The sequence below is a fragment of the Nelumbo nucifera genome, chromosome 8 (genome assembly GCF_055504915.1).
Source record: "Nelumbo nucifera cultivar China Antique chromosome 8, China Antique-T2T, whole genome shotgun sequence".
Lineage (NCBI taxonomy): Eukaryota > Viridiplantae > Streptophyta > Magnoliopsida > Proteales > Nelumbonaceae > Nelumbo > Nelumbo nucifera.
Window position 1 is genome coordinate 46,587,526 of NC_142656.1, and position 8,557 is coordinate 46,596,082.

Here is an 8,557-nt window from a genome sequence, read left to right on the forward strand (position 1 = left end):
TTGGCAGATCCAGGAATTTGGGCAAGCTTCTCAAAGTTCTGAAGTGGTTTGGAGGGGAGAAAAGGCTTTTCTTAGGGAGAAAGAAGTCTTCTTTCCCCCATAGAAGTTTTTATTTTCTGTCCCATTTCGTTTTCATGGAGTATCGGTCGATATGCCCCTGTATCGGTAGCATATCGTCCGATTCGGTATCGATACGCCCAATATAGTAGTGTATCGGCATGATACACATACAATACAATATAGAAAGGACGTTCCATCCCATTTTATACCATATTTCATATCTACTTCTCGAAGATACAACGATATGTCCCATATTAAGCGTGTCATATCGAAATGTTGAACCTTGATATTAATTTAAGGTCTTGTTTGGCCACAGATAGATAACTAATTTGTTTCCACTCAAGCATTATCGAATTTGTTAAATTGAAATGGTATTATATTATTATTTATTTTTCGGCTAATATTTCAAGCATCATTGAATTTGGTTCTATTGCTTACAGATTTACCAAAATCTCTCTCCCCCCTCCGGAGCATATTGTTGATCTTTTTCATGAAAGTACTTTTCTCATCTCAGTTTGCTTTGTTTGTTCCAAGCTCAATGTCCAATTTAAACCCTTGAGCTTGAGGGGGGGAGTTTAGTGTCACGGCTCAAGTAGTTACATCATCACAGAAAAAAAAAAAAAAAAAAAAATAGTTGGGACAAACACACTCTTGTTTTATATAGGAAGAAGCGTAAGGAGTAAAGATTAGTGCATCTTGCAAATGAATTATATAATAAAATACTTTCTTATATGAAAATTGGATATTATTATTATTAATGCCTTGGGAATTTATTTTGGAGGGAAAGCAAAAGGTTACATATATATGATAAGAAAGGGGCAATGAGATCTTCAAATTATGAAGCAGCCTTTCAACATTTAGAGTATGCACACATGCATTTGGTCCCAGGAGGATTTTTGACACAATATGCATTAATGATGTATGATATATTGGTAGGCTTGTTGTCAAAACATGGAACAATGCATTGAGTATTTTTATCACAGGGACCAGGGAATGCTAGTGTGCAACCGATAGCTTCTTCTTGGGGCCTAATGGCTTCACCTGAAACAATAATGACAGCAAATTGCACAAGTAAATAAAATATCAAAATAATGCTAATCAGATTTATCATGTATTAAACAAGTTATTTGATGGTTTAATACTCTGAGAAATGATAAAAGTAGTGAAATATAGAATCTAAAGTTCAATAAGTTGAAACCAACATAAGAGCAAATGAAATGGAGAAAAAGAAAGTTAAATTTCAAAATTGGCTTAAAGCAGACCTGAGACAATAATTAGGAAGAGGAGAAAGCAAATGGTAGAAAACTTGGCCATATCAAAATGTGAAATAATTCTTCAAATTCTTTAGGTTCAAGTTCAACTGCTTTGATGAATATTAAGATTTTGCATTCTAAGCTTGAGTTTTATACTGACATGAAGAATATATCCACGTAATGATAATAAATAGAATACAATAAACTAGACTTTGTGAGATTTTAGTAGTAGCATCAAAAGTTACACACTTTTTCCATTATTAGCTAACAAAACAATCTGCCCATGGTCCACGGATTCTTATATCTGGTCCCAACATAGGATTCCAACAATCATTAGTATTGCTTCGAGAGAGTCCGGATCTGCTCCTCACACCAACCTCATAGGCACATCTTACTATGTATCGGGAATATCACCTGTATTTATATATTATTATTCATGCGAGATGTTCCTAATACATGGTGGGATGTGCCTGTAAGGTCAGTGTGAGGTGTGCAGTGTGAGGAGCAGATCCCAATTTGCATCCGGAACAACTCTTCTGTCCTTCAAGGTGAGATGTTCCTAATACATGACTACAGTGGCTGTTGGGACCTGATCCAAACTCTCTTATTTATTATATAAATCTAAAAATAAATGTTCTTTTATCTTGTGGGGCAATCTATTAATAAGTTTGTTTTGATTTTGTTAGACTTACATATAAATGAGACCATTAGTGGATGATTTTACTAACTATTTTTACAGAAAGATGACAACCTTTTGAGGGATAAAACAAAGATTCTTTTTGCAATGTGGTCATGGGTTGTTAGAACATCAACTACATGGCTACTTGATTCTAAGGATCTTTTCATCTTTAAAACCTATTTTTTTCCTAAAAACTCTTACCTTACCTTAAACATAAATCCTAACCGATTTCTTTTCTGTGGATCCACCACGATCAGTATATTCTGTAACTTCCGATTTCACTTTTGTAAAGTAATGTGCCAAAGGTCTAAGGGGTCATTTGATAACAGTTGAAATGGCTAAATTGAAAACTGATTATTTTATTGCTTGTCATTTAGTGAAGAAGATTTTAAAGAGGTTGTTGGCTCCTTAATGGCTGAATCTGAAATTCAATAAAGTGTCATACCTTTGATTAGTTTATTATTTAATTATTTTATCCATTAAAAACAATATAATAAAAATTTTTATTCAACACATTACAATAAAAAAAGGGTTATATTGACGGACCAAATCTGTCATTATTGTAAGCATCAGAAAATGGTTCACTTTTCCACTTGGGCTGAAAATAGAGTCACCACCCATCAGATTGGAAAATGGAGATGATGGGACCTCTAAGAATGATTTTTTTTTTTTTAAACGGTTTTGGCTCAATAGTGATTCCTATAGCCCAAAGCACCGGCTAAACCAGTCCGAGCAGGTCTCGGATGGGAGAGGGAAGGGGTTAGGCACCCCTCTCTCGAGTCCAAAGGTGGGGCCCACATGGGATCTCAAACAAGTGCAAATAAAGTATGCCATTAATTAAACAAAATAAACATAAGAAGCAAGATTAAACACTATAACTAACCTTATCCTATATAACTCAATAGATGGGACTAAAGAGATTAGACTTGAGATTCAATTTATTTGGGAAGATATCATAGAAAACCACCTTATGTCATGAACTCAAGAAGCACGATTTAACAAATGTTTGATTCCAGACTCCACATTTTTGGAAGATAACAAAAGAAGCAAAGGTAGATTTCACTAAACAAATTAATTCCTAAACAAAACAGATTCCTACAGTAGATCCGAAAGAAAATAACACTCTAAATCCTATTGAAAAATAACAATAGAAAGAAATAAAAGAATCAGGGGCTGGTACCGCGAATTACAAGGGCTGAATCAGTCCGATCCTTCTCTTCCCAGCTTCATATATGGGTAAATGAACAAGAAAGCAAAAATACAGCCAATGACCTTACCAAATTGATATGTAGCCTAAAAGAGTGAATGTTGCAAATTGAAGGGAATGACTCTGGTCAGACTTTATACATAAGTAAGATTTAAAATAAGGGAGATCTGATTCGGCTTCGTCGTTGTTTATTCACTGTCAAGCATAGGGACTATCAGGGGTATGATAATCATGGAGGACCTGATGACATCTCGGATGGGGAGTCATTGGGAGACGCTCGGAATTTACTGCTGCAATCAACTTCGGTATGGCTTTGGCCTAAAGCATAGGGAAATGGTCATTGTCACTCCTCTATTTTCGTCGGGGAAGGTGCCCAACGACCGTAAAATGGCAAGAAGTGAGGGCAGAATGGTATGGAAAGTGAGGAAAAGGGAGAGGAAGAGGGAGGATGGTCGGTGGAAGCTGAGAAATCACCGCCACTACTAGAAGTTGCAACAATGGTGGTTGTTTTAGTCGCGCCGCTCAAGTTCACCGCTGCCGAGAGGAAGACGCCGATGAATAATGTCCCTCTGAAGACTTCTCCCTCGTGAGATTACGAGAAGAATAGTGGGGGGTGAAGTAGGTGTGAAGTATCTGCCGATCGACCGCTATGTCGTGAGGTCAAGTAGAGAGAATAGTCGATCAGTGGTGAGAGGAAGAAAAATGAACTGCCGTCACTGCAACTCATTGTAGTGGCATCGGTGAGAGAATGCAAGAGAGAGGCTGAAGGGGAGAGAAGAAGGTGAAGGGTGCCGCCGCCGTTGGTTTCCGTTCGAATGGGGAAGAAGAACAGTCGATGAGAGGAAGAAAGTGAATAGTTTTTTATTTACTGCCGCTGGTTTCACTTGAACAAGGAGAATGAATCTCCTCTCGAATGAAGAAGAAAGGGTGTGGTTAAAACTAGGGCACAGGGGTAGTTTCGTAATTTTTGGGAATTCGGGGGTAATTTTTATAATTTTGAAAAAGCTAGGTCAAACCAGGTTTAAAGGGGTTAGGCCGGGTTTTTGGTCCAATGGTGGGTGATTTCAGGTCAAAAGGGTGGAGGGTTGAGATGGGTCTGATCACAAAGAGGGGTCTTGTGTATGTGGGCTGGCGAGATTAGCCGAACATAATCTTTTTATATGGAAGGGCAAATGGGGGGACTTTTTATTGAAATTTGATGAGGTAGGATTTTTGGAGTCTCTGAGTTATTTGGTGGGGTTGGATCGGGCCAAATAGGCCCAGATTGAACAAATCTGGAAAGGTTTTATTCGACTAATCTAGAGGTTCATAACGAAATCTAGGTATGATCAAGGGGCAAACAGGGTCTATTTTGGGTGAAACTTCTTAGAGTAGGGTTTTTGGGTAGTCTGAGATTATTCATAAAATCGGATTGAGTCAACTAGGCCTACACCAGGCATATTTGTAATCTGGTTAATCTGAGACCTTAAAATGGAATCTTGGTATGATTGAGGGTAAATGGTGTTCGGGGATAAAATTTCATATGTGGGGGCTTACTAGCATTCTAGGGTGACTGGCAAGGTTTGATTGGTTTAGAAGTGTTCGGAACAAGTGGATATGAGTTGGTAGTGCGAGAAGGGTTGAAATGTAATCTTTATTTGATGGATGGGTGAACGGAAGAATGTTAAGTTCAAATTTCATAGGTAGGTGTTTGGGGAGGTCATGGGTCTGATGGTTGTGCTTGATCTAATGGTTGAGGTGTAAGTGAGGGTCGATCGAGGCCATCGGATAGGTACCGAGTAGGTTTAACGGTGGATTTAAGGGCTCTTGGGGTGAAATTTGGGTTTTTTGGGTGTGTCGAAGAGGTTGGATGAGTTTTATCGGTTGTTTGCGTGAATTGGAGGCTTAGGCGACGGACCAAGAAAAAATCGGTGCTAACAGCTGCCCCTCTTTGTTGTAAGGTAAGAAACTACGAAACAACAAAGACAAAAAGCACACAGATTTTTGTAAAGGACGGGCCTGGAAAAGAGGCGAGACGAAGAAGGAAGATTAAAGCAAATGGAAAGGTGGAGAAGAGGATTTCCCGTGCAACATCTTTTCATCTAGTTTAGGCCAATTTATTATTATTTGATTGCCTAATTCTTAAGCAATGGTGTGCCCTTAGGCCAGTTTTATCAAACTCTTTTGGCTTCTTCCTTTTAGGACCTTAGGATCTCTCCCTATAAAGGGAAACACGAATCATAACGAACAGACAATTCTGACAATAGAATCCCTTAGCCTAACATTTTCTCCTAGCCTTCCTTCATCCTTTAAGGAGACCACTGCACTTAGCCTTACCACGTCACTCACAAAATGATCTATGAATATGATTGATCATAAAAAATGTAATTAATTAATATTACTTTTTAATTATAAAATTTATAAAATAATAACAAAAATCATATATGAAGAATACATATCAAATGATCTATGGATATGATAGATCAGCCATAGATTAACAACATATTTAGTCATTAGGGGTATATCATAAAAATGTAATTAATTATTATTTATTCTTAATTCTGAAAATTACCAAAAAAATCATATTTAAAGAATAAATGCCAAATGATTTATAGATATGATAGATCAACCATATATTAACACTTATTCAGTCCTTATGGAGAAATCACATTAAAAAATAATTGATTAATAATTATTTTTTAATTCTAAAAATTTCATAAAATCAAAAAACTAATATTTGAAGAATAAATGCCAACTGATCTATAGATATGATAAATCAGAAATATATTAACACTATATTCAGTCTTTATGGACAAATCACAATAAAAAATAAATAGTTAATATTTATTTTTTTAATTCTAAAAGTTATAAAAAAATTAAAAAATTATTTGAAGAATAAATGCCAAATGATCTATAAATATGATAGATCAACCAAATATTAACACTATATTCAGTTCATATGGACAAATCATAATAAAAAATAATTAATTAATATATTATTTTTAATACAAAAATTACAAAAAATTCAAAAGAATAATATTTGAAGAAGAAATGCCAAATGATCTATGTATATGATAGATCAGCCATAAATGTACAATACATTCAATCATTATGAACAAATCACAATAAAAAATACATAATTTTTATATATATTTTATTTCCAAAAATTACAAAAAATCAAAAAAATAAATATTATATAGAAATTTTCAAATCTTACATGGATATGGTAGATAATCCATAGGTTTCTAACATATTAAGTCCTACATGAAAATAAAAAACAAACACTTTTCAATTTTTTGTTTTATTTTTCCAATTTTCCTCATAAAAATCCATAGATCAAAACATAATAAAAAAGTGTGGTTTTTGACATGGAAAATATGGATCAATTAAGATTAGTACACTTTCAAACATTCAAACAAGAAAGAAACAACAAATCAAAAGGATTAAATGAAAAAGAAAATTAAAAACTGACATATTTTTGCAATATTTTCCGAAGCTTCAAGTATCTTCCCAAACTCCTTCAAGTTTGATGCATTTTTCTTGCCTTTTTTGCAGATCCCGGATTTTGGGCAAGCTTCTCAAAGTTCTGAAGTGGTAACAAGTCTTCTTTCCCCATAGAAGTTTTTATTTTCTGTCCCATTTTGTTTTCATGGCGTATCGGTTGATATGCCCATGTATTAGTAGCATATCATCTGATACGGTATATATCGATATGCCCGATATAGTAGCGTATCGGCATGATACACGTACAATACAATATAGAAAGGACGTTCCATCCCATTTTATACCATATTTCGTATCTACTTCTCGAAGATACAACGATATGTCCTGTATTAAGCATGTTATATCAAAATTTTAAACCTTGTTATTAATTGATATTAAGTTAGGGTCTTGTTTGGCCACACGTAGATAACTAATTTGTTTCCACTCAAGCATTATCGAATTTGTTAAATTGAAATGGTATTATATTATTATTTATTTTTCAGCTAATATTTCAAGCATCATTGAATTTGGTTCTATTCGTTACAGATTTACCAAAATCTCTCTCCCCCCTCCGGAGCATATTGTTGATCTTTTTCACGAAAGTACTTTTCTCATCTCAGTTTGCTTTGTTTGTTCCAAGCTCAATGTCCAATTTAAACCCTTGAGCTTGAGGGGGGGAGTTTAGTGTCACGGCTCAAGTAGTTACATCATCACAGAAAAAAAAAAAAAAAAAAAAATAGTTGGGACAAACACACTCTTGTTTTATATAGGAAGAAGCGTAAGGAGTAAAGATTAGTGCATCTTGCAAATGAATTATATAATAAAATACTTTCTTATATGAAAATTGGATATTATTATTATTAATGCCTTGGGTGTTTATTTTGGAGGGAAAGCAAAAGGTTACATATATATGATAAGAAAGGGGCAATGAGATCTTCAAATTATGAAGCAGCCTTTCAACATTTAGTGTATGCACACATGCATTTGGGCCCAGGAGGATTATTGATACAATATGCGTTAACGATGTATCCAGTGCTAGGGTTCTTCTCAGCACATGTATCAACGCAGTTATCACAGGGACCAGGGAATGATAGTGTGCACCCTACATCATCTTGGGGCCTAATGGCTTCACCTGCAACAATGACAACAAATTGCACAAGTAAATAAAATATCAATAATTCCAATCAGATTTATCAAACAACCCCGAGATAGCAAAGGGAATTTTTAAATTATTTGATGGTTTGATCCTCTGAGAAATGATAAATGTAGTGAAATATAGAATCTAAAATTCAACAAGTTGAAACCACCATAAGAGCAAATGAAATGGGGAAAAAGAAAGTTAAATTTCAAAATTGGCTTAAGACAGACCAGACCTGAGACAATAACTAGGAGAAGGAGAAAGCAAATGGTAGAAAACTTGGCCATATCAAAATGTGAAATAATTCTTCAAATTCTTTAGATTCAAGCTCAACTGCTTAGATGAATATTAAGATTTTGCATTCTAAGCTTGAGTTTTATAGTGACATAAAGAATATATGCACATAATGATAATAAATAGAATATAATAAACTAAACTTTGTGAGGTTTTAGTAGTAGCATCAAAAGTTACACACTTTTTCCATTATTAGCTAACAAAACAATCTGCCATGGTCCACGGATTTTTATTTGGAGTTTGGATTTGGTCCCAACATAGGATTAATTCCAACAACCATTGTAGTTGTGCTTCAAGAGACGGATCTGCTGCTCACACCAATCTCATAGGCACATCTCACCATGTATCGGGAATATTACCTGTATTTATGTATTATTATTCATATATGGGAGATGTTCCCAATACATAGTGGGATGTGCCTGTGAAGTCAGTGTGAGGTGTGCTGTGTGAGGTGCATTATGTGA

The 8,557-nt window shown here is 34.9% G+C and overlaps 2 long non-coding RNA genes across 2 annotated transcripts; both read right to left on the reverse strand.

The window, feature by feature from the left end:
• Window positions 1-805: 805 nt before the first annotated feature.
• On the reverse strand, window positions 806-1,440 carry LOC148789971 (uncharacterized). Its single transcript, XR_016079344.1, has 2 exons — window positions 1,323-1,440; window positions 806-1,101 (listed from the first exon to the last, which is right to left on the reverse strand). It is a non-coding gene; the product is annotated as an uncharacterized LOC148789971 (long non-coding RNA).
• Window positions 1,441-7,474: 6,034 nt separating this feature from the next.
• LOC148789972 (uncharacterized) lies at window positions 7,475-8,159 on the reverse strand. The gene is made up of 2 exons (XR_016079372.1): window positions 8,035-8,159; window positions 7,475-7,793 (listed from the first exon to the last, which is right to left on the reverse strand). It is a non-coding gene; the product is annotated as an uncharacterized LOC148789972 (long non-coding RNA).
• Window positions 8,160-8,557: the final 398 nt, after the last annotated feature.